Genomic DNA, 26,836 nt, shown 5'->3' on the forward strand with positions numbered 1-26,836 from the left:
GTTGGAGGCTCATAGCCAAAAAAAAAAGGATGGTCTCTATTGGTATTTTGTAGGGCAATGGTAGGACTAGGGGGGACATGAATCTCAAAAAAGCATGCATAGTCAAGGGGTGTGCGTGGGTGGAGATGAGCATGCAAGGTTCCATGTGCCCTTTTAGTGGTATAAGACTGGTTATGAGTTCTCAAGAGCCGCCAATTGAATATTGTACTTGTATGCTACTCTCAAAATTTGTAATAAACATGCATGGTCAACTCCATTAAAAGGGTAAAAGGACAATAAGAGAATTTTTTATGCTTTCTCATGAAGAGGAGATAAAATTCATGGCAAGAAAGAACCCAATCATTAAACTAAGAAGGAGGCTATCCTTCTTTTTGAGGTTTCTTTATTTAATTTCATGCTCTTTTGGTAGTAAACAGAAAGGGAGAAAAAGGCTTTAGAAAGAAACAACAGAGATTAGTCTGCCTTCCACAATACACTACTAGAGCTAGAACCCATCTGAGAGTGGTTTCTAGTGACATTACCACCTCAAGGCTTTCAAAAATGTTGTTGGGACCCTTACCTCTCACCTCACCCACACCTTATGGAGCAATTTCACAAGTAGCTCATATCTTGGGATTAGCAAAATCATCACATGCTTTTTTAGATTTGTTGCACACAGAAAGTTGACATCGATGACAAGTAGGGAGTGTTCATGGCACCCACCTTCTGTATGTAGAAACTAATTTTCTTTTATGTTTGATGGTGGCAAGTAACAAATGATACCTCTACTTTATGATGCACTTATATGTGTGTGTGTGTGTGTGTGTGTGTGTGTGTGTGTGTGTGTGTGTGTGTGTGTGTGTGTGTGTGTGTGTGTGTGTGTGTGTGTGTGTGTGTGTGTGTGTGTGTGTGTGTGTGTGTGTGTGTGTGTGTCTATATATATATATATATATAATGTATATGTGGATATTCAGATGATCCGAAGGACCTCTGGTATACCGAATTCTTAATGAAAGAAGCTATCTCTTTTCTGGATTTGGATATGCCTAAGAGTTTGTATTGTGCAGTAGATCCAAGCTGTTGAATGTTTAAAGCTACTGGGTGTTGTACCTCATTGAGCAGAGTTTTAGAGATATCCAATTTCCATTCTGCTAGAAATTCAACTTCCTGCCAATTAACCATTTCAGGCAGACTGCCCAAAGTTGTATCATCCACCTTTGTAACAATATTCTGATTGCGGATTTGAGAATTATTATCTCGCAAATACCCAGAGATATATACTAAAGGTAGACAAGTATTGATGGTGCGAATTATCATGCAATAGGCTATCTGAAGATGGTCAGAGTTATGTTTCAAATCTAAACCATGTGTTTTAATGAGGAGAGAGATCACCTCATCAAAATATTTGTCAGTGAGACTACAAGGAAAGTTAGGAAAACATTCTATGTAGATTGGCCCATTAGACAAGCTTCCTTGCAAGACACTAATTGTCTGGTCAGGTAAGTTTCTATGCCCAGTATCAAGTAGGGCTCCTGTACAAGAAGCATTAAGGCCTTTTCAAAACAAAGGTATTATGCCCACCGCAATATAGCCTATGTGCACAAACTGATGTCCTTTGCTTAATGCCTGCTTCCTAAACTCGGAGAGTTCTTCAAACAGATGGATTTTGTGATTATCAGAATCACTATCTTTGATGGTTAGTTTACCATGAGTTTCATGGTACAAGGTATTAGCATAAAGAGAAAAAGATTTGTTATGCTTATATACCTAGGAAGAAGAAACCTTAGGTACACTCCATTTACCAGTAGGGTTAGCTTCTTCAATCTCGACGTTTTCATAGAGGAGTCTCTTGAAGGATGATATAATCATTGCCATGTTGAATATTTGATTATGCCAACGAAGTAACTAGCTCTCTAGGGCGTCAATGGATTGCGGATATGCAGAGAACTAGATAGTGGGGTAAAAGGAGTCTGAAAGAGCTGATAATGTCTGTGTTTATGCGGCACCAAGCCTAGCGACGATGACTAAATAGCAAAGGAAGCTCCAACCACAAACTCTAGGCAATCCTCACGAGCACTCAGAGTTTACTAGTGATACAGTGTGACACCTCACACGGTTAATCATAATTTATAAACACCAATGGCTCTGATACCAAGTTAGGGTGGAAGGAAAGAGACCATACAAATAACACAGAGACAATGGATACACACACGGTTAATCATAATCTATAAACACCAATGGTTCTGATACCAAGTTAGGGTGGAAGGAAAGAGACCATACAGATAACATAGAGACAACGGATACACAGTAAAATCTTGAAGATACTTATATTGATAATGGCAAAATAGTTACAATGGGTAAAAGCCTGCGGTCTATGGAGATGATAAGGAGACAGTAACTAAAGACTAGTATTGCTTGCTCAAAAAACTCTCCCTTTACAATGAAGCAAGGCCTCCTTTTTATAGAGGATTGGGCACTTGCGTGATATTTACGCGAGGCGACGTGTTACATTCTTAGGTAAAGTGCCTTTTTACAGTAGTGGATTGTGCTTGCACCATTGCTGATCTTTCTTTATTCCTTTTGTATGACATCAGTGCGTCGGTCACTTTTTATACGAGAGAAGATTTGCAATATTATTTTTATGCCCGTGAATATATTCATAGGAAATATCGAAGTGACTCAGCTTGTGGGCCCATTGGTAAGCATTCTCAACTTTACCAGCATTCTTTTCTTTTAGAAATTTATCAAAGTTTTTGAGGTCACTTCGAAGTGTAAAAGGAATTAATTCCCATAAGAAATAGGCAAAAGGATAAAACGGCATTGACTCCTGCCAAAAGTTCTTTTTGAACTGAATGGTACCGGATCTCTGCATCCTTGAAGCACTCTGAAGCCCATCGGCAGATGATGGGGGTTCCATTATGTTCTTCGCAGAGAATTCCTCCCCATGCTTCTTCAGAGGTATCAAAATAAACCATAAGAGGTTTATCAGTAGGGATGTTGAGGAGAGGAAGATTCTGGCAAACCTGCTTGATCTTCATCACTGCCTGTGACAGCTCATCAGACCAAAAGAAATTTTTACTTCTTTCAAGACTTTTGAAGGGTAATAAGTCTTGGCCACTTGAGGGTACTGAGGAGCAATCCATTGTAAATATCCAATAAAGGATTGAACTTCTTTGCGATCCTTGAGTTGATTGGGAAAACTTTGTAGCTTGTGCAGTACATGTTCTTGCATTTTAATGCATCCTGCATAAATTTCAATTCCCAAAAACTCGACCTGTGGCTTACAGAGCTCTATCTTTTTTAAGCTCAGTACCAACCCTGTCTTGTGCAGCTTTTGTATAAAGAGTTGGAGGCGCTTGACATGGCTCTGAACATCTTTAGAGTAGACCAAATCTGCAAGAAGAAGATCAATCTCTTCATGACATAACTTAGTGTCCTCCAGAGACATACCAGGATGTGTAGCCTTAAGCCTTGTCGGCTTAGGGTCACCAAGCAAAGAGATCCAATATTCTTCTCTATCCCAAAAGGCCAATGGATTGTCACTTGTATGTTGTGCCAGTTGAGAAGCAATCTGCTCAAGTTGGTTAGAGTATTTGATCCTTTCATCAGCAAACCATTGTAAAAACCGCTCATCTTTGTGAGGATTTGGTAGCATAGGAACTACTCCCCCAGTAAAAAAGATCCTCGTGGCTTAGTGAAAACAGTATAGGGAATATCATCCAGAGAAAAGTGAATAGAAGCATCAGAGTGAATAGTAAATGGGTTAAGCTGGGAAATCAAATCAGCGCCAATGGTAAGATCTATATTAGGATGAGGATGTAAATACAAATACATTTGTATTTTAGCAGTCCCTAATGCCAGTTTACAAAGAACTATTTTATTGATACGTCCCTTTGAATTATCAGCATATGTGAAACAGTGATGCCATAAGATAGAATTTGGACAAGATGCACCAGAACCAATGCTTGGTTGATATAGGAAATAACAGAGCCAGAATCCCAAAGAGCATCCAATTGAAAGAATTGTTCTTGGGAAAATTTAATCCATACTTCGGAATAGTATGCTCTATTGTAGGCAGGATTGAACTGAAGGATATGGCATCCATTGATATTGTGTTCGGGGATCCAATATGTTGTGGCTTCCAAGATGGCTTTGTCATTCTTACTACAAATTTGTATGTAGTCAGCTGCTTCGTTTATCGGATGTAAAGCTGATGTAGATGCTTCCGGATAGACTATTGAAGTAGGGATTTGATTGCGAGAATGACTTCGACCTTCATAGTTATGCATGACTTCTTGCCTTTGATTTCTTGTAGTAGGCCTAAGTCCTGGATGCATAAATTCTTTCCATTCTTCTTGTTGAGCGATGGTATTTGCTTGCTTAACCAAATTTCTAAATAGAGGCAATGGAGTATACTATAGATTAACCTTTAAAGGATGTTGCTCTTGTTGCAAGGATTCTGTTTCATCAAAAGAGTAATGACTAGAGCTTGATGTAGATGATCGAACATACCTTTTTTTCTATGGGAATGAAAAAGGTTTCTTCACCATATTGGTTAACCTTGGCTCACTATCGTCAAGAAATCTGGCATTAAGTTACTCATAATCCTACCCTTATTATAATTATGCCTAAACTTGGTAAGCGCAAGGGGTCAAAGATGTTTGAAAGATAACAAAACAATCACAAAGAACATTGAAAGGTGGACATTTGGCATATAATGTGAAGTATAATGCATGGAAAGCATTAAAGGATACGATAATTATTTGAAGTCATGATTTGGCTGCATGTGTGGGCACGCGTGCACACACACACACACACACACACACATATATATATAGAGAGAGAGACCCTACCCATAGCAAGATATAAGGAAAAAAAGTGTTTGTCTGTATCTGCGTGTGGGTACTATGTTTTTTTATTAAGAGATAACTACTTTCTCATCCACACAAACTTATAGACCAGGGTAAGCTTTGAAGAAAAGGTTGGGCAAGGAAAGAGATTCTTACAAATGTAAGGGTTTTTAGGCATGGATTGTGAACTTTCTCACCAAATTTCATTCTTTCTTTGAATTGCTATATTATTTTTTGCAATAGACAAGAAAGAAACAATGGATCAAGGATCTTGATTTCAATATTAAGTTCATGTGAATTTCAATTGCATTTGTTCATCTTCTACACTACAGGTAATTTGTGAGTTAGAGTTGTCAACCAAAGAGAGGGTAAAGGAAGGTGGCATTATTCTCTCTTTTATAGTAATCATGCTTTTTGTTAGCTGAGATGACCCCTAGTGTTAGGAGCTAGGTTTGGGCTCCCAATTATGGAAGCGCAAGTAGTTTACGGAAATATAAATGCTCTAATTGGAAGAGTTTACACTTGCTAGCGAAAGACATCGATGTTTTGATAGACAAAACAAAACTTCTATCCTTAGAAGATTTCAAAAGAGAGTATTATTAGCACTACAAAAACTAAGAGGAGATGGATAGTCTAATTTCGGAGTGCTTAATCTTGGCAGCAAGGCTGAGCTAGTAACGAGGCAATAGCTTACATTATTAATACATATGGGAAACCGTTTTCACACAACAATCTGATGTGGTTACAAGAACATTGGGATGGTGAATTTCATTTCGAAATATTTGAATCAAAAGCTACCTACAAAAGTAACGTACTAATTTTTTGGTGGCTTTTCATATATACACAAGTGAGAGATAGGCCAGCTTCCGCTTGGATGCAGTGAGAGTGCAAGTTTCTTGTAATGGTTGATGGCTTGTAAAATGCATTGTGAGTGTGTTTTAAAATATATAAAGCTACCCTTTACTAACAAATATTTGTGTGTGGATATTGTTCTAGGGCCTAGGGCTATGAAAGCATCCTCTCCTCCCAACCTTATGCCTCTTTATGGGAAACCCCTGAGCTCAATTTCATACTAGATCAACCCTTGGCCTCACATTACTCCCCCTTGGAGGAGAGTTTTCATCCTAAAAAACAAAAGTAGAAAATTTCTTCTGAAGGACACTATTGTTTCCCAAATGGCACCTTCTTCAAGTCAACCTTTTCACTTGACAAATGCTTTTGGCTATGCACATGATGATGAGTATGTAAATCATGATAGTCTAAATTGCCATTGGGTTCATGTGGTTGGGTTGGAGGTTCAATGAAATCAACCAATATCTGTTTGTCAATAACATTGTTGTCCTTATCCACAAGAAGGAACCTAACAAGCAAGCACACCAACTCAACAAGAAAACCACCACTCAATGATAAAAAAATATGCCTATGTTCTTTCGCACTTGAACGGGCTCGAGATGCAATAAAACTTAAGGAAAAGGTATAATAGGCCTATGAGCAGTATCCTACCAAGTTTGGTTGCAATTCGATAAGGTATCAAAATCACGATCCTTCATAATTGAGGTCCTGAAAATTACAACAAAACTATCCAGAAAGGTATCCCTATGGTCTAGGAACACTCTCCTATGGTCGAAACATCAAAAAACAGTGATTTAAGCACTCAAATATGAATATTAGACTCACTAATGTGTAGTCGTGGACCTCAACAAAATTGACAATTCTTATACTTAATCAAAAGAGCATAGAAAAGAGGAACACAATGCAAGTTTTGGAATTGAAAATGGATTACCCAATCATTATTTATGCTGATTACAAATCGAAGCAACTTGGCTGCTTAAGCGTATGTACAACAGAGCTCTTTTCTTCTCCAAAAGATAAGCCCCCCTTTTTACATTAAGTTTATCGACGGTTATACCTAAATGGCCAATGACTTGCTCACATGGGCCTTTACACATATCATGACAAAATTGCAACTCAAGGAATCGACCTGCTACTCTGGAATCAGGATTTACATACAATGTAGCTACACTAGCTACATTGTTTGTATGAATTGCACAAGCGCATCATAGATTTTGCTCCCATTTGCATTGAAATATGCAAATCTTGAATCTAAAATGAACATGCATGTTTGTACTACCCTAAATTCTTGAATATCAAGCAGTTTTATGCTATTGTCCTACAAACTTTTCACGCGAACACCCCTTGTGAGAGCAGCTCACCATGGGGCAACATGAGCTGGAATTATTGCAGGGTTTTCAAAGTTGAAACTATGATGCATGTCTATGTCTGAATCCATGGCATAAACATGTTGTGTGAGCAAGAAAAGATGAATAGGACCTCTTGGCAAAACTAAAGAGCGACCACAAATGAGCATTTGCAATATACTTAGGTGATGGTTGCATTGTGTCTCACCCTGGTTGTTTTTTTCCTCAATAGTTTTCCTTTCTTTTCTAAAACAAAAAACAAAAGTGTATGGATCATTGATAAATTTAGAACCCTTTGATTACTTTGACTTTTAGTAACACATTGCATGTTCTACAATACAAGTGATAATTAGTGAGACGTACCACGTACACAATTCTAATGCAAGCCTTTTTTTTGGGGGGAGTGGAGGAGCTATTCGCCCCTTTTTAACATAATCGCTTGAAGTTCCATTCCAGTATTACTGTCTTTGTCTGATCTTTCGTCTAAAGTGTGAAGTCAGAATTGACAACTAACTCTTAACCCAACACTAGAATAGTTGTATGAAGAGACTAGCTCATTCTAGAATTTCCTAGTAATATTGTGATTTATCATTATCCCAAGTTTAATCATTTTTGGAGGGTTGTGTTTAGATGATTGGGCACACAACTCAACATCAGCACAACAAATCACTCAAAAATATTAGGGTAAACCTCCTTAATGGAACCATCTCTTCCCTATGACACATAATGTACGAAGTACACATGTATGCATGCATCCATGACTAGTGAAGAGTACATTAAAGAAGGTCCACAATTTCTATGCATTTAGAAGCGTAGCTTTGGCCTATAAAAGCACTTTGTACATTGTTCATTTATAATTTGAATGCGTTGTCTACTTATTTTTCACATTGCGTGTATTTATTAACTAATTTGGGATTATCGTACTCTATGCTTAACACCCAGGAATGCAACAAACACTAATCCATCCTAGCATATTATGTCCTAACATGTGGTATCAAAGTGTTGGTGATAGATCTCATACTTACGTAAGCATGCACACTACTAGAATGATTGGCATCACCACTTTAGGCAAAAAAACAAGAGAGAAATGCTTGATTAAACATTGATTCATTTAGTTCATAAGTTTTTCTTTTTATTGAATGGGTAGAGCCACATTTGGGTTGCACCAACTTGCATGACCTTCTTTATCAAATGAGCTTTTCTTAACTACCCAAAGTCAAAGGGAGAGGTGGAGAATCCTATCCTCGGTGGAAAAACCATGAGTCTCTATCTAGAGATCTTGCTTGTGCCAATACTACCAAACCACTGCCCTACTAGCTTGTCATCTCCCTGCACAATAAGCCCCAGCCCTCAACTGCATATTCAGCCCGTTTGACGCACTCAACATCTCATGCAAATCTATTCATAAGAGCTTCAACGACAACTCAAGGTCAAAAGCATGCTATCATAACTAATCCTGGCCAAAAATTCAGGCTTCCTCAGGAAGAGGTGACCTTCTTGCTCATCACATTGGGGTTCTTCGTGAGGAAACAAGTCTTTAGTGCTCACCTATGCATCCTCAACCCTCACCCTCATTTTGTCGAGCAGTATTGCCCATGTCGTTTGTTTGCTCTGACTCAACACCTGTCGACATTGGCTTTACAAGCCAAAAGGAAAAATCAAATTTTACCCATTCTGATTTATCCCCTAAACAACCCCCCTTTCCCACTCTTGTATGACCACAAGATCCCTGAGCGCTTATTAAATTTTTTTCATGTGATGATGTTACCTCCTAAACTTAGGATGGCTTGAGGCTCAATTCAAGAGGACCTATGCACTCTTTTGGTTCAAGCTTGGCCCCTCAACTCAATAACCTAAGGAGTCTTCAAGGAAGCTTCAATTCGTTCACACTTTAAGAGGGAGTTGGGTAGGGAGACAAATACTAGCAAGATCCATTTCTCCAAGATATATGTATGCATTATCCAATCCCGTGATTATCAATACCCCTAGTAGCACTAAGCCATGCATTTGCACAAATATTTCTTGCATATTGTACAATTTCATTACATTAAATCAAGGCAAAATAACTCTTGGCTACACAATAATCATGATTGTACGGGGATTTCAGACACTACCAATTATTGGTAAGACTACCCCATATATTTTGCATGATACAAGTCCTAAGGTGAATGAGAAAAGTATATATGAAGAAGATGCAGCCACAGATGACAACGATGTTTGCAACTACAAATAGATGATGTCATACTCCCGATGAATGAATGAATGATGTATTTCACTTAGTAGAACCTTAGACTAAGTAACGATGTAAATGGACACCTTGTGAACCATGAGCTATAAATCCACTGAGAATCACCACGATGTATCCAGTAGAGAATTGTGAAGTGCTAAATCCAATGGAACTAGCCATGATGTATCAGTGGACCATAAGAAGCCTAGATGGATCACTAGAGAGTACCAAGATTAGATTTAAGGGGTAGCTTGTTAGGGTAAACCTCCTCATGGGAACCATCTCTTCCCTATGACACATAATGTATGCAACACACGTGCATGCATACATTGTTGGAATTAGGGTTGCAGGAAAACACACACAGCTTGGAGAAGATGAAGGAAGATCAAGGCACACAACAGAGAGTGTATTACTTAGTCTGCAATGGAAATATCGATAGCGCTAGAGTGATGGGCGTATATACAATGCACGAGGGAGAAAACCTCCTAAAGAGGGAAAAATGCCCCGGCAGTCCTAAGTGTGTTCACACACATCACCACCACATGTATATGGTAACAAAAGTTACATCTTTCGTGAGACGAAGCTCGGTAAAAAGGAGGTTATATATGGGATCAAAAACATGTTGAGAGGTACATTTATTGATTGGTTCTTACACTTTGAAATAGGTGAGCATACATATAGAAACTTTGGTCAGGTGTTCTTGAATGATATCGATCTTGATCAACAAAGCCTTTGTACAATTAACCTATTCTCCTTCCCATTCCAAGACTAGCTTGAGAAAAGTGTCCACTTGCTCAGCAAGAATACCCTCGTGTCATAAAATCTAATATCTAACCAACCCAAATGATTTTCTCATATTAAATTGATCACTTAATGTGGGAGAATAAATGGGAACACGTGTTAAGATATAGATATGTGCTTATAGATCTATCTCAACACGGGGCCAATAGTAAAGGGGCCCAAATGGGAGATGGTCTATCAAGAGCAAGGCTAACCAATGGAGCATAAGACCTTAGGGTTAGCTTCATTGAAGACCTCCAATAATGTGTGTAAAAGTCCTTTGACCTTAGGTAAGCTAGGGCTGAGCTTGAGGTGGGAACCCAGCCCAAGCTCGAGGTGCTTGACCTGCTTGAGGTTCTTGTCGTGCTTGAGGTGTTTGTCCTGCTTGAGGTGCTTGATTAAGGTGCTTGAGGTGCTTGACTTACTCCATGCTTGAGGTGCTTGACTTGCTACATGATTAAGGTGCTTGAGGTGCCTTGAGATGCTTGCCTGAGATGCTTGTGGGAACACCCCCTAGTCCAAGTGCTTTGTCATGCTTGATGACTAAGGTGCTTGAGCTCCTAAAGTCAAAAGCATGCCTACAAGAGGGGGGGCGAGCCCTTTTCCTAAGGATTAGAGAGAGAACACACACTCACACTCACAAGGGAAGCCCCAGCTTGAAGAGGCAGCAAGGACACATGTCAGGTCCCTACCCATGTTACCTTCATGTGTGGCTTGAAGCCTATTGGCTAGGCTTCAAAGGGGTCCAATGATAAATTACTTGAATTATCTAATTGTTTTTGCATTTATCAAGTCCTCTCTCTCAAAGGGGAAAGGGGGACACTTGTCCCAAGGCTACCCATGTTGCTTGTAATGGCTCCTGCTTGTGATTGGCTAGGCCTGGAGGGGTCCAATGAGCTTCAAGCATGAGCTACAAGGGGGGGTCGACCCAAGCAAGCTAGGGGGGTGCTTAGGGGGGTATACTCACCCACACACACTCACAAACACTCTCATTGTGTACTATGCAAAGTGCAAGAGCTCCCTCTCCTTCTCCAAGCAAGTAGAGGTTGAGAGCCTACACCAACACTCTTGGCTATGGAGTGCAAATCCAACCAAGAGCCATGCTTCAATGCTTAAGCTTTCCATCTCCTTCTTCTTCATTACTATGCTATTATGTATGCTAGCAACAAGAGTATGATAAGTGAGGAACTAATTCTTTCTCCTACGAAATGTTTCTTCTTCCTCTTTGCTAACCTCATTCCCTGCTAGCTCTCTCCACCTTCGAAGGAGGTGTTTGAGGTCTTGGGACTGAGGCTTAGGATAGTTAAAGCTTTCTTCAAGTTTATGTTATGTTTGTGATGCATGAAGCCTTCCATATTCATAGCATCACCTAGGTCACAAGGAACACAAAGACTGTATTGTAACAAGTCTCTCTTTATGGGAGAAATCATAATACAAATGCCTATTGGAGGGGGGACCGGCTCCACATAAATCCGGTCCTCAACTGTTGTCATGTTCTCTAAACTCTCTCTCTTGCAAAAGTATTGTCTATGCCAAGTTAACTAGTTGCTATGATTATGTTGCTATCTTCAATTATGTCAACCCGCTATGCTCACAAAATCATTTCTTGAAAGTACTCTCATTAAATTCCGCTACTCTCACATATTAAGGAAAATTCAATTACATTGGTATCAGAGCATTTGGTTTCTCTTTTCTTGCTTAAGAAGAGAGGTCCTTAAGTAGCCTATAAATGGTTGATGTTGTTAATTATAATAGAGTAAGTGGAACTGGGATCTAATATCGGTTTTGTTAAGCCCACTATGTGGGGGATGGTGCACACCTCGGGAGCTTTGGACTTAATAATGGAGTCTTTTTAGACTTGCCTACGGCTTTACCATTATTGAGCCATAAGAAGTCCGAAAGGAGATAGCCCTTGGCAATTCCGCTATGTTAGACCTACTCCTCTACTCTCTATAATTAACCACTTTGAGCCGTGGGTGTAGATACTTAAGAGCCGATTTTCAGAGGCTAAGAGGAGTGGCAACTAAGGTTTTGTATTGCCAAAGCATACACTAAGTATAAACATAAATTTTGTTAACATGGCTGACAATAATCAAGAGAGTAGAATGAACATTGATAGCTTTGATTTTGCACATGAAGGTGCTAATGATGATGCTCCCATGTTTGTGAATTATCTCGTCACTAGGTTGCAACAAGCTATGGGCAACCCTGTTTTGCAAGCCAAAGTTACTCAACAACTTCGTGCTTATGGAATTTCCCTTCCTCTCCCAGAGGAGAGAGAGCTTAGGAGGCCTCTTGAAGAGACCCCCAAAAGAAGACTCTCTCCCATTCGAGAGGAGGAATCCAAAGAGAAAGAAAGCAATGAAAGTCTAAGTTCTTCTGAAGAGGTGGCTCCACGAAGACGGCGGTCTAGACGATCGCCTACTCCTCCCAAGAGGAAAAGAGCAACCTATAGTCCTTCTCCTCATCACTCTGAAAGGCAAGAGAGGAAACAAAGGAAGAAAAGGGCTAGGAAGAGGTCACCCTCTTCTCCTTCTTCTTCACCTTCCTCCTCTTCCGATGAAAGTTATGGCTATTCTCCTAGAGGATACAAGAGGGGAGGACATCGCAAATCATTTCCTGCATGGCGAAGGTCACAAAAGCTAAAGAAGTTCAAGGAGGGAGGAAAGAGTATCTCTTTTCTCACCTACGATGGCACCTTTGGTGCTACCGACAAAGTGTTGGCCTTCATCCAGCAATTTGATGCGGCCTTTGGGGACGAGGGCTTCATAGAGTCCTCCAAGCTACGCCATGTAGCTATGCACTTCCAAAAATCAGCTCGTCAATGGTGGGCTAGACTTCGTGGCAATGGAGAAGCCCCAAAGACATGGAAAACTCTACGAGTTTCCATCATGAAGCAATTTCTTCCAAGTGATACTAAAGATAAAGTTCTTACCGAATGGCGCGGCTTGAAGCTTCTCTCTCATGAGTCTATCAACAAGTATGTAGACAAGTTTTGGGATTTACATCTCAAAGCTACTGTCTTTCAAAAGATAGACTTTGCCGAGCAAAGACAGCAATTCTGTGCGGGATTACCTGAAGAGATGGCCGAATATATCAACTCTCAACGGCCCGATACTATTACCGAAGTAATCCACCACACCATGGTTGCTTCACGCATCAATTTCCATCAAGGGGCTAGACGTAATGTCAAGCCCATGGAAAACAAAGATAAAAATGATGCAAAGGGGAAATCCAATGCTCAAAATAATTCCCAAGGCACTTCCAACAACAACAACAACAACAATCGGTCCAAGGAGAAGGGAGTTTACAAAGGTAAAAACAAACTCTCTCCTGAGCTTTTCGCAAGGACCATAAATGTTTCAAGTGTGGGGAGCAAGGACATGGCTATCGTTCTTGCCCCAAGAAGAATACTCGCAATGAGACTCCTAGGGCTTCCACCATCGAAGCTCCAAAAGAGGATGCTCATTGCAAAGGATCATCACTCTCCTATGCTTGGAGAAAGGTAAGAGAGCATGATGCCTTCATCTTGTTTGACCCTGGCTCTACTCTCAACTTCATATCAATAGAGTTGGCCACCAAGTTGGGCATTCAAGCTTTTGAGATGGGAGATATAGTAACAGCTGATGCAGCTTTCAAGGGACAACAAGCCTCCGTTACTCCCTTGATTGGGAAGTTGAGGCTTCATGTCCAAAGCTATGTTGACAAAGAAGATTTCTTCATCTCTCCTCTCCAACATCAGGATGTTATCCTAGGGGCACCATGGTTTGATCGCATGGCTACCAACATGAAGTTCCCTGAAAGGAGAATTTACTTCACCTACAGGGGAAAGAACATGTATTTAGATGCTAGTGAGCGTGGTCGCACTATTCCACTTGTAAATCCTCTTTCTTTTGATAAATCAATGAAGAGCTCAGTTTATGCGTACATGATTTATGTCAAAGAGTCTCTAAAAGCTAATAATGTTTCATCAAATGAAAATGATAGGAATCAAGAACAGTTAGACTTGTCTACTTTTCTAAAAGGATTCCAAGATGTGTTCATCGATGATATACCTATGGACCTACCTCCAAAACGAGGGGATGATGACCATCGTATTGAGCTCCTTCCAGGAAGCTCACCGCCTAACAAACCTCCTTATCGAGTCTCACAAGCTCAACAAGAGGAGATTATGAGGCAAGTACAGGAATTGGTAGACAAAGGGATGGTGAGACCTAGTTCCTCTCCCTTTTGTTCTCAAGTCCTTTTAGTGCAAAAGAAAGATGGTACATACCGTATGTGTGTGGACTATCGAGCACTAAACCATATCACTATCAAAAACAGATTTCCCGTGCTTTGGGTAGAAGATCTGTTTGATGAGCTACAAGGCTCTACCTACTTCAGTAGGATTGACCTTAAGAGTGGCTATCATCAAATAAAGATAGTGGATGAAGATATCCTAAAGACCGCGTTTCGCACAACATTTGGTCTTTATGAATATCTAGTCATGCCTTTTGGCTTGACTAATGCACCAGCTACCTTCAATCGTCTCATGGAGAAAATTTTTAGACCATATCGTAAATTCACTGGAGTGTTCTTTGATGATATCATCATCTACTCCAAGTCTTTGGAGGAACATAAGCAACATCTCCAAGTGATTTTTCAAGCCTTGAGGGAGAACAAACTTTTTCTCAACCAAAAGAAAAGTGAATTCTTCCTTCAAGAGATTCAATATCTAGGTCATATTATCTCTCACGATGGTATTCGTATGGATCCATCAAAGTTAGAGGTAATAAAATCATGGCCTAACCCAAGGAATCTACATGAGCTAAGAAGCTTTATTGGTATGTGTGCATACTATAGACGCTTCATAGCAAAATTCTCTCAAGTAGCAGGACCACTACACGACTTAACAAAGAAGAACGTTAAGTTTGTATGGACTGCTAAGGAGCAAAATGCTTTTGAAAAACTCAAAGAGAAGCTTACTTCCCAACCAGTCCTCGTGCTTCCGGATCTCTCAAAGCCATTTGAGGTCCAATGTGATGCGTGTGGTGATTGCCTTGGAGCGGTTTTACTTCAAGAAGGGCATGCCATAGCATATGAGAGCCGAAGGCTCAATAGTGATGAACGAGTCTTGGGAATTTATGAGAAAGAGCTTTTAGCTGTTCTACATGCCCTAGATACATGGAAGCACTACCTATTGGGGACTCCATTTATCCTACGAACCGACCACCAAAGTCTCAAGTATTTCATGACGCAAACCAAACTTTCCGACAAACAAATGAGGTGGGCAAATTTTCTTTTGCAATTTAATTTCCATATTGCTCACATAGCTGGTAAGCACAATCAAGTTGCCGATGCACTTTCACGGCGACCAAAAGTTAATGCGGTGTCTATAGCTACTCACAATGATCTATCCTCTATGATAGATGAGTATGCTACTGACCCTGACTTTAGAGACATAATGTCAGCCCTTGCTTTGGGGAAGAAAGAGGAACCATTCACCTTGCAGGATGGTTATCTTCTCCATGGCAATAGGCTATGTGTTACCCATTCCCTTCGTGAGAAGGTTATGTATGAATCCCATGCTCCTCCATATGCAGGGCATAGAGGTATTCAACCTACTCTCCGAGGAGAAGACACGTATTTCTATTGGCCTACCATGAAAGTGGACATACAAGAGTATGTTTCAAAATGTGTAGTATGCCAAAAGACCAAGTATGATAGAGGGAAGCAACCTGGATTACTCCAGCCATTGCCTATTCCAAATTCACCATGGGAGAGTATATCCATGGATTTCATCTTTGGATTACCCAAGTCTATCCATGGGAATACAGGAATATGGACAATAGTCGACACGTTTAGCAAGCAAGCACATTTTATTCCTGTCAAAAAGACTATTAAGGCACATCAAATGGCAACTCTCTTCATATCTCAGATTTTCAAACACCATGGATTACCCACATCCATCGTGTCAGATAGAGATCCTAGAATGACCAGTAATTTTTGGAAAGGTCTCTTTGAAAATCTAGGAACAAGATTGAATTTCTCTTCGGCCTATCACCCACAAACGGATGGCCAAAGTGAGATAGCCAATCTTATGATACTCGATCTACTCAAAACTTATGTTACCGAAGTAGATCAACGCTCACAATGGGAAAAGTATTTACCTCTAGTAGAGTATGCCTACAATAATACTGTCCATACTTCTACGGGGAAAGCACCTTTCGAGATCATAGAGGGAAGACCTAAAAGTCCCTTGCTACTCAAAGTACATGGGAAGATCTTCGCCGCCGATGAGTATAGCCGTGACCTACAAGAATCTTTTCAAAAGATTAGGGAGGCTATAGCTATCTCTCAACAAAGGCAAAAAGCTGCTGCTGATAAGCACAAAAGAGCCTTAATGTTCAAAGAAAATGATTGGGTCTTACTCAAGTTTCCTAAGGCTCGATTAAGGCAAACGACGGGCAAAAATCCTCCGGGCCATCAAAAGTATTATGCTAAACTAGCAAAAAGGTACTACGGTCCTTTCCAAATCTTGAAGCCCATCAATGAGACGGCTTATCAACTCAAGTTGCCCAACCATTGGCTTATACACAATGCCTTTCATGTAAGCCTACTTAAGCCCTACAAAGGAGAGCCACCAACTGAACCAATTATTGAAGATCCTCCCGAAGTTGAAGACCAAGAAGAGGTGCTACAACCCGAAGCTGTCCTTCGGCATGAAGACAAGGTACTACGACATGGTAAGATAATCCGACGGTATCTTATTAAGTTCAAAAATTATCCTTTTGAAGATGCTAAATGGATGCAAGGAGTACAACTTAAGGATAGTATGAACCTTGTCAATGCTTACAATGCTACATTAGAGTAAGCAAATGTACAACTCTCTTTTAAATGACTCATGTTTTTGTCTTATAAGACTAATCCTCTTTTTAATTGTGCACAAATTTAACTAGTATGCATGCTTAGAATCATGTTTGTGATGACGACGTCTCTCAAACACCAAGTAGAATTTGTCACTCTACTTTGGGAGAATAAAATGGACTAAAGAGCAGACATGCTTGCGGCAGCTATGTCTCCCAAGCACCAAATGGATTAGTCCTCCATCTTGGAAAGATGTCGTAGGGTAAAAAAGGGATCCTCTACCCGCTAAGTACGATTGACTAATGACGAAGGCTTTATCTCTTCTACCTCATAGTCGAGGACGACTATGATTTCAAAAGAGAGGTAATGTCATAAAATCTAATATCTAACCAACCCAAATTATTTTCTCATATTAAATTGATCACTTAATGTGGGAGAATAAATGGGAACAAGTGTTAAGATATAGATATGTGCTTATAGATCTATCTCAACACGGGGCCAATAGTAAAGGGGCCCAAATGGGAGATGGTCTATCAAGAGCAAGGCTAACCAATGGAGCATAAGACCTTAGGGTTAGCTTCATTGAAGACCTCCAATAATGTGTGTAAAAGTCCTTTGACCTTAGGTAAGCTAGGGCTGAGCTTGAGGTGGGAACCCGGCCCAAGCTCGAGGTGCTTGACCTGCTTGAGGTGCTTGTCGTGCTTGAGGTGTTTGTCCTGCTTGAGGTGCTTGATTAAGGTGCTTGAGGTGCTTGACTTACTCCATGCTTGAGGTGCTTGACTTGCTACATGATTAAGGTGCTTGAGGTGCCTTGAGATGCTTGCCTGAGATGCTTGTGGGAACACCCCCTAGTCCAAGTGCTTTGTCATGCTTGATGACTAAGGTGCTTGAGCTCCTAAAGTCAAAAGCATGCCTACAAGAGGGGGGGCGAGCCCTTTTCCTAGGGATTAGAGAGAGAACACACACTCACACTCACAAGGGAAGCCCCAGCTTGAAGAGGCAGCAAGGACACATGTCAAGTCCCTACCCATGTTACCTTCATGTGTTGCTTGAAGCCTATTGGCTAGGCTTCAAAGGGGTCCAATGATAAATTACTTGAATTATCTAATTGTTTTTACATTTATCAAGTCCTCTCTCTCAAAGGGGAAAGGGGGACACTTGTCCCAAGGCTACCCATGTTGCTCGTAATGACTCCTGCTTGTGATTGGCTAGGCCTGGAGGGGTCCAATGAGCTTCAAGCATGAGCTACAAGGGGGGGTCGACCCAAGCAAGCTAGGGGGGTGCTTAGGGGGGTATACTCACCCACACACACTCACAAACACTCTCATTGTGTACTATGCAAAGTGCAAGAGCTCCCTCTCCTTCTCCAAGCAAGTGGAGGTTGAGAGCCTACACCAACACTCTTGGCTATGGAGTGCAAATCCAACCAAGAGCCATGCTTCAATGCTTAAGCTTTCCATCTCCTTCTTCTTCATTACTATGCTATTATGTATGCTAGCAACAAGAGTATGATAAGTGAGGAACTAATTCTTTCTCCTACGAAATGTTTCTTCTTCCTCTTTGCTACCCTCATTCCCTGCTAGCTCTCTCCACCTTCGAAGGTGTTTGAGGTCTTGGGACTGAGGCTTAGGATAGTTAAAGCTTTCTTCAAGTTTATGTTATGTTTGTGATGCATGAAGCCTTCCATATTCATGGCATCACCTAGGTCACAAGGAACACAAAGACTGTATTGTAACAAGTCTCTCTTTATGGGAGAAATCATAATACAAATGCCTATTGGAGGGGGGACCGGCTCCACATAAATCCGGTCCTCAACTGTTGTCATGTTCTCTAAACTCTCTCTCTTGCAAAAGTATTGTCTATGCCAAGTTAACTAGTTGCTATGATTATGTTGCTATCTTCAATTATGTCAACCCGCTATGCTCACAAAATCATTTCTTGAAAGTACTCTCATTAAATTCCGCTACTCTCACATATTAAGGAAAATTCAATTACACCTCGCATTTGTTTTCTTCTGTTGTAACATACCTTTCAAGATGGTGCATGCTTCCCACGCCTATGAAATAGCATTCACAATCCAATCATTGCCAGCTGTCTGTGAATAGAAAAAAATTTAATACATCTTTAATCCAAACATGCCAAAGATATTATACTTGAATGTCATTCCAAATAATAGAGGAAAAGCCCATGAAATCTCCTAGTAAAATATGTTGTAGGATAAGTTAGAGCATTTAAGGCTATAAAATTGAGTTAGAATGAAAAATTAAAAGGTGAAAGATATCGTCTAGCATCCATTTGCATCTGGGACAAGTTTTGCTATCAAGTCCACATTTCTGAGCTTGTACATAGGTCTACACTTTTATGAAGTATTATCCATAACATGCTGATATTTTGGAGTGAGGGATTTAACTTAAAGTTGGAAGAAAATCCAGTTCTCCATTGGCAAGCATCTTTATGGATGGCCCACCGTTTGTTGATTTGGTTGTGTAAAAGTGTCAAACAACATAAGAGGAAAACTCCAGAACCACCACAATTCCCACAATTTAACAATCAAAATTAGAGAGAGAATTTTTGCATGTGTGACAATAGAAGCGAGAATGGATTATCAATTATATACACGGTAATACCAATGGTAATATATCCGTGATTATTACCGGGCATGACCACTATGAGGCTTTTCAAAAATAAAGATGCTCATTTGGGCCACCCAAAATGAGCATCTTTATTTTTAACCTGCATAAAACGAGCATAAAACATGTTGTAGCAGACCTCAAGTTAGACTAAGTCTGCTCCCTTTGGACTGGGTCATCCAGAGCTCTATATTAAACCATGGGGTGAGAGTACAATGCCAAGAAAGGGTTTATCCGAAGATAATTGATCTTTGAATACCTAGGCCAATCAACTATTTTGTTATGCTCATTATCTAGGTGGGGATGCCACACCTCCCCCTAGGCCGACGCCATTGCAGGAGCATGATTACTCTTTATCCAACAAACGTGTGCGGTAGTGATGGAGCCATTACTAAGCTGTTGAAGGTGTTATGTGTTTGTACACAGGTGACACACAACTTGGTGTGGGCCTATCCAATGATGCATGAGAAATTTGTTGAGGCCAGGGCGGCACAAGGGGTAATAGACTAATACGAGGTCACCATCTGCATTTTCCACAGAGTGTCTGTTACAGCTGTATGAGCATTGCTGGTGCAGTTGTGCCTTCAATAGATCAAGAAGTAGAGCTTACTTGAGGATGGGTTGGGCTTGAGAAAGGTAAGTGAGTCAATCATCTGCATCTTGGTGGCGAGGTTCAAGCTGTATGATGTTGATGTCTGGTGGAAACTAGGATCCTCCTTCCCATAGAGGGTGTAGAATGAGCTTATCTTTATGGAGCCCTGTACAGAAGTGTTGTATGCATTTACATCATAGGGTAAGGCTCAGGGGTTCACCATTCAGTACACCCTATATGACGTGCATTTGCGGGGTATTAAAAAAACCCCTCTTTTAATATGTCTGGATGAATAAAATGAAATGATCCCTTATTTTAGGAAATTTTTACAAAATTGAATATTAAAACCCCTTGTTTTAATGTATCTCTATTAAATTGTCTAAAATTTTTGCATTTTAAAACCCCTCCTTTCAAACTCACATTATACATTAACATGATTACATAGTGCACCCCTCGAGGGGTAAGGCTTCATCCCAATGGTGCTAGAGTGGGTCAACAAAGGCAGCCACAATCTATTTGAGAGTCTGATTCATGCACTCTGTGAGCTTATTTGTTTGTGGATGATAGGGGGAAAAGAAAACATGGTTGATGCCTATGGCCACGAATTTGCTACGGAATTGAGGACCCTCATCGGATAGGACCTACTTGGAGCATCCATGCCTGAAGATGATATTAAGGAGGAGTGTGAAAGAAATGATTGATGCAGTAGCATCAGGTAGAGCTTATGCTTTGATCAAAACATAGTGGTTACTAGAGACGGATACTGGGAATGGGCCCATGAGATCTTGGTCTATTAGCTCGAATGGAGCTAAAACTCTGATGGGTTCCATGTAACCAGGTTTTTATAAGGCACTTTTGATCTTTTGACATTGAGCACATTGCCATAGGATTTCAAAAATGCCTTGGTGCATGTTTGGCCAATAATGGCATTGGTAAAGGTTATGCAAGACATGATGAAACGCTAGGTGATCGAACAGGGGATGGCTATGTAAAAAGGCTATGTAATGGGGTTGGAGTTGCCACGGTACATAAATTTGGGGTGGATCTCGTGGTTGGATATAATGGAGGAGGTGGTTGATTGAGGAAAAACTCCTGATGGTGATATGGGCAAGGAGATTGCAAGTTGTGAATGATGGAATGCACCAAGGAATCCTAATGTTGACGTTTTGGTAGTTTAGTTTGATCATTTGGGAAGGATGGTTGGAGAGTTTGGGTGTGCTGCAAGTGAGGGGTGCAAGGGAGGTCGTCTACCAGGAGATTATGAGAGCGTTGATAGTAGGAGATAGTGAAAGAATACGATTGTATGAAGAGTGTCCAACGAAGGAGGTGACCAAGTGGATGTGTTTTTTGAAGTAAAGGAATCAATGGTTTGATGGTTGGTTCTACAGTGACTATTGCAACATGTAAGTAGGGGTTGATGGGAATAGGATCTTGCTAGCTAGGGTGGATGAAAGATAAACATCGTGCAAACATGTGAGTGTGTGTTGGCTAGATTTTCACTTAAGCGAATTAGGTTCCAAGATCAAATAACTTGGACTCATAAACACGATCTTGACTATTTGCTAAGCCATCACAAGCTCACCATAAACAAGGGAGATGTAATGCAAAATAGACTTGGTTTATTCATTCATGAAATGAGCTTTAAGTAACTCTACGGCCTTGCACCACTATATGTGGGATCATTCCACCTTTCCTCTCCTTGACTCATACTCTAGGACACTAGGACAAAGCTCATACCTTACAATCCTCCCCTTGAGGTTTGTACTAGGAAGAAACTAAAGAAATTGACATCTCTAGCACGCTCCAATCTAGGAGCAAAAAGAACATCTCAAATCCAGGAGACAAACTATCTGTAATCCAAGAGACACTCAATACCTCCCTTTGAACAAATGGAGACCAAGCTAGTCCAAGCTATCTATAAAAAAAAACAACTGAAGGGGAAATTTCAAAACAAAAGGTAGAGAATTTGTCAACGATAAGAAAGCTATTGCCACCTTCTTCATCATCTTCATCTTTATCTTCTTCTACAAATAAACTTTGAGCCTTGGATTTCTATTGGTGCTGCCTCTGTCCTTTTTGAAACACTTCGAAGGAAGGTGACCCTTCTTCCCGCAAATGCTGCAAGTCTTTGATGCTGGACAATCCTTTGCTATGTGCCCTTCTTTGCCACACTTGAAACAAGTTTTATTACTAGAGCTAACTACAAAAGCTCCTCCCCCTAAAGTAGCATTTCTTCCTTGCTTCTTCTCCTCGAACATTAAAGAGTTGATTACATCTTGGAAATATGGTGTTGGATATTTCTCCTCAATGATGGTCATTATCTGGTCAAAGCTAGGTGGTAAGGCTGCTAGAAGAATTGCAATCTTGTCCTCCTCTAGTACTACATTATTTACATAAGCTAGTTGTGTGGTCATGCTTTTAGGGCGATTGACCAAGCTTGCAACATCTTCGTTATGTTCCATTTTTTAATTGTATAGATCCTTCTTTAAGCTCACTTTGCTCTTCTTTTTCCTAGCTCCAAATTATTCTTTCTGGTGCTTCCCATGCAGCTGATGAGGTTTCATAGTCACCAAATAAATGTACATAATTGTCATGCAATGCAATGATTATAATTCCTATGGACTGCTCATCCTTAGCTTGATTTTGTGTGCTCATAGCTTGTGTCTGTATGTATGCTCCATCAATGGAGTGATGGTTGGCTTCATGATTCCCCATAGCCCCTTTTTCATTAAGTAACCTTTCAACTTGGTCTGCTAAGTGTGAAAGCCCACTCCATTAAATTTTCTTAGACCTTTCTCTTCCATTGCACCTTGGAGTGGTCTTAGCACTTGGAATTTAACTCCAAGGCCAGTGTCTAAACTCCTCACAATTGCATGATACCAATAGATATGTATTTAAAAAACAATGACGTGCTTGGGTGCAAAATTTTGAAGTTTAATGAGAGAGAGAGAGAGAGAGAGAGAGAGAGAGAGAGAGAGAGAGAGAGAGAGAGAGAGAGAGAGAGAGAGAGAGAGAGAGAGAGAGAGAGAGATCCCTTTTATGAAGCTCCTCTTCACAAAGTGATGGAAATATTTGACATTTGCTTTGCCTTGGAGTGCAAAACTTTGACTAGCTCCACATTTTGCTTGGAGCTCAAAAACTTGGATGAAGTTTTGATAGCCTTTAGGAAGCTTTCTTTGCTTTTCACTTTAGTGCCTCTCAGCTCTCAAATTCTCGAAGTATGAATGCTTTGAGCCTTTTTTTTTGGCACACAATTGTCTGATGTCGCGCTTGATGTAGATGCACCCTGTGAGAAAGGGGGGTTTGGTAAGAAGAACGACTTTAAGAATTTTGCAAGAATTTGACCATGAGAAAGTCCTCTAAAAGAGGCCCTGCTTTGGGTGAGGCTTGTGGGTAAGCAAGCTCCAGGGATTGTGGCTGCCCCCCGGGCAGTGGACAGCCTCAGGCATGTTCAGGCAAGTGCCGGAAATTGGGCACGGTTTTGGCCAGGCGGGCGGCAAACAGACTGTTTGGACAAGCTATTTGAGAACCGGTTAGTGGGCTCCGGACCGCCGGTCGAACCCGACGACGGATTTGGATTTAGTTTTGGATGATGTTTGAAATGTCTCCAGATTCCACGCTCCTTGTGTGTGAGCGCCCTCACTACAATAAGTTCTTCATATTAGCGACGCTAGTAGTGCGCCGCTCAAATGTGAAAATCCACGGTGTTGCTATGCACGTCACTATACTATTTTTTGTGTAGCGACACTCATAGCGACGTGCATATCGATGCGCATAGCGACGCCGATAGGGTAAAAAAATAAGCCCAGAGCGTCAAAAATTCAGATCTCATATCTGAGTTTTGGTGCTCTCAATTTACAGGTATACCCACGCCGCTCTCTCTCTCTCTCTCCATGAGTTTGTCATACACTAGCTCAGTTATGAGCACAGTTGGCTATATAAGGCGATATTATAGAGCCTATATAGAATCCCTACAATAACTCAAACAAGTAGATACAGAGCATGTATCACATGTGGACCTAGACTTAATGCATGTCGAGCGCATTATAAAGGTCATCAAGTGCATCTTCCAAAGAATCACGAGTTACGCGACGGTTTTTTGGGAAGAGAGCCATCAAGGACGTCTGCTCAAGCATGGTTAGAGCAAAAGGAGAAGTGTGATGACAGTTTTCCCTTAGGGATGAAGAGACTCTCTCTATGGTACGAGTTACCATATTGGCCCAGACTCATGATCAATCACTTGCTCGATCCAGTGCACATATTCAAGAATGCGGGTAATCTGTTGTGGGACCATTTCATCGGCAATAAAGATACTTTGGGGGCCAAAATTGACCTTAGAAATGTGGATTGCTCTCGAGCACCATCGTGTCGTTCCACTCCTTTGGCATCTCCTTTTGTTTCGGAGCGATCGGCACACTCTGAGAGTTCGATGTCGACTAGATGATCTACACACTCTTTTAGGCACCGATGCTCTAGTAGTGGCGGTGATGGTTGTTGTGGAGATACCGCCGCTGATGCTTCGACACTATCTTGTAGTCGACTCGGCTCCTTACCATCCCCTTCTTTGCCTGCCCCCACACCAGCCAATGACATCGCCATCTACTCCAGGTTTTGCACGACTATCGGTATTTCCTGGCTACACACCACTCGCTACTTCTTCGGGAGTCACCCCAGTCGACACTCCTCGCTTCGGGGCCCAGACTCTAGTCAAGACACCTATCATCTATACCCCCATAAAGACGCCACTTGAGACCCCTATCGCAACACCTTGGTTCACACATCACAAGCGAGAGGACTTGCCGTACCCGATCAACATCAGCATTGGCATCATCATGGATGGCAAGAAGGTGATCTCGTGCATGCGCGGCCTTCGCTCTCAGGTGTTTCGACACTACATACTAAACACCTAGAGTGAAGTGCCAAATGAATTAAAAGACAAAGTCATCAGTATGTTGCATGATGAGTTTCTCGTGTCAAGTCCAGATGAGCGCTTCAATGAAGAACTAATGAAGGTGCGGATGCACAAATACTGCAAGCACAAGCATTCTAAAGTGCAAAAAGCAGTAAAGCATGGGTGGAGCAAGCCAGATTGGCTGGCCAAAGAAGATTGGAAGAATGCAAAGCGAGCAGCCCGCGAGAATCTTGACAAGTGGAAGCAACAAAAGGAGGCAGCCAAAGCGTGAGTAGAGGCAGGGAGCTCGCACCACTTGGGGAGCGGCGGGTGGGCATCATTTGAGGCCGATTTTGTAAGTGTTTTTTCATTTCCCTTTAGGTTTGGTAGTTATTGATAATTGTACTTTTAAATTCTAACATAATGTATTCCTTGTATGTTTTGAACAGTGGTCGATGACAGGTTGTGACCCCACACCGTACGAGCGCGAGTATGCGAAAGGGCTTAAACGCCCCTATGGACATTTTCAATTCTCACTCCGGCATGGTTAATATTTCACCTTACTCTCTTACATTTGTTATACTTTAATGATAAGCTAAAAATAAATTGTTTTGTAACTATATGTTTATACTTACAAAAAGTCTTACTATTTTTTTCTGCACAATCTGACAGATACGCCGCTTGGACGCGATGAGACATCTGATTAGACAATGTCAATCTAGCCGTAGCTAGATAGCACTAGTTTTCTTTTGTCATAGCATGTATAATGAGGTGACATGTGTACATCATTTTTGTAACTATTGCTCAACGATGTATTTTCTGAATAATGACAATTATGTTGTAACTATCACATTTTGTCAAAGCTTAACAATCAAGTGATTTTGCCTGTGATGTGTATAATTTTGTCATTGTATTATTGTCAATTCACTTTAGTCATAATATTTTTGTCAATTTTGCATTTTTAATTTTGGAAACAATGTTCAATATGGTTGATGGGTGGCAGGGCATTCATTGCAGGGCACCCAAATTTTTTTATTATCGGGAGTCGCTATAGGCGTCTATATGTAAGGTCCTACAACGTCGCTATATACGTTGCTAAATAAGGAATTGAAACGTCGCTATAGCGACGCTATTTAGAGACGCTTATATTGACGCATATAGTATCGCTTATAGCGACGCTCATAACAACGTTTTCGTTGCAACGCCTTTAATGATGCTAGTGGCAACGCCGAGGGTTAAAAACACCCATTGTATTTTCATTGCTACAGCCGTCACAAGTGCACATAACCTCTTGTAGTGCCTTTTGGGCTTGCCTTTTTCCTCTTAAGTTGGGGGTTCCCACCAAGGTGGAGTCAGCTTTTGAAGCTTCTTTTCTACAAGGACTGTGTGGGCATTAAATGCTTTGTAGGTACACACACAAACACACAAAATTGGGCTTCTGTTGCAACAATTCTAGAGAGTGAGGGTGTGCAAGAGAGCAGAATAAATCAAGCTCTAGAATAGGTAAATGATGTGCCATTTTAGCATGGGTAGGCTTGATGGGAAGCTCTTGAATGGGGATACACACACACACACACATCAATGGAAAATGCCAATTTTGCTGAAATGAGGAGCAACTATTGAATGCAAATGCAACTTTTTAATGCAAAATTAATTAACTATAATGCTAATTAAGCTTCAATTAGCCATTGAGTAGTGGCCCAAGAGTCTTTAACTCAAGAACATGCTCATGCTAGCCAATGGAATACTAATTAGGCATGCAATATGTAATAGAAGAGCAAACCTAATAGATATAGCTAATGATGATTAAGGAATGCTAATCATACTAACATGCAAATGCATA

This window comes from Adiantum capillus-veneris, chromosome 9, assembly GCF_014529385.1.
Source record: "Adiantum capillus-veneris isolate H3 chromosome 9, ASM1452938v2, whole genome shotgun sequence".
Lineage (NCBI taxonomy): Eukaryota > Viridiplantae > Streptophyta > Polypodiopsida > Polypodiales > Pteridaceae > Adiantum > Adiantum capillus-veneris.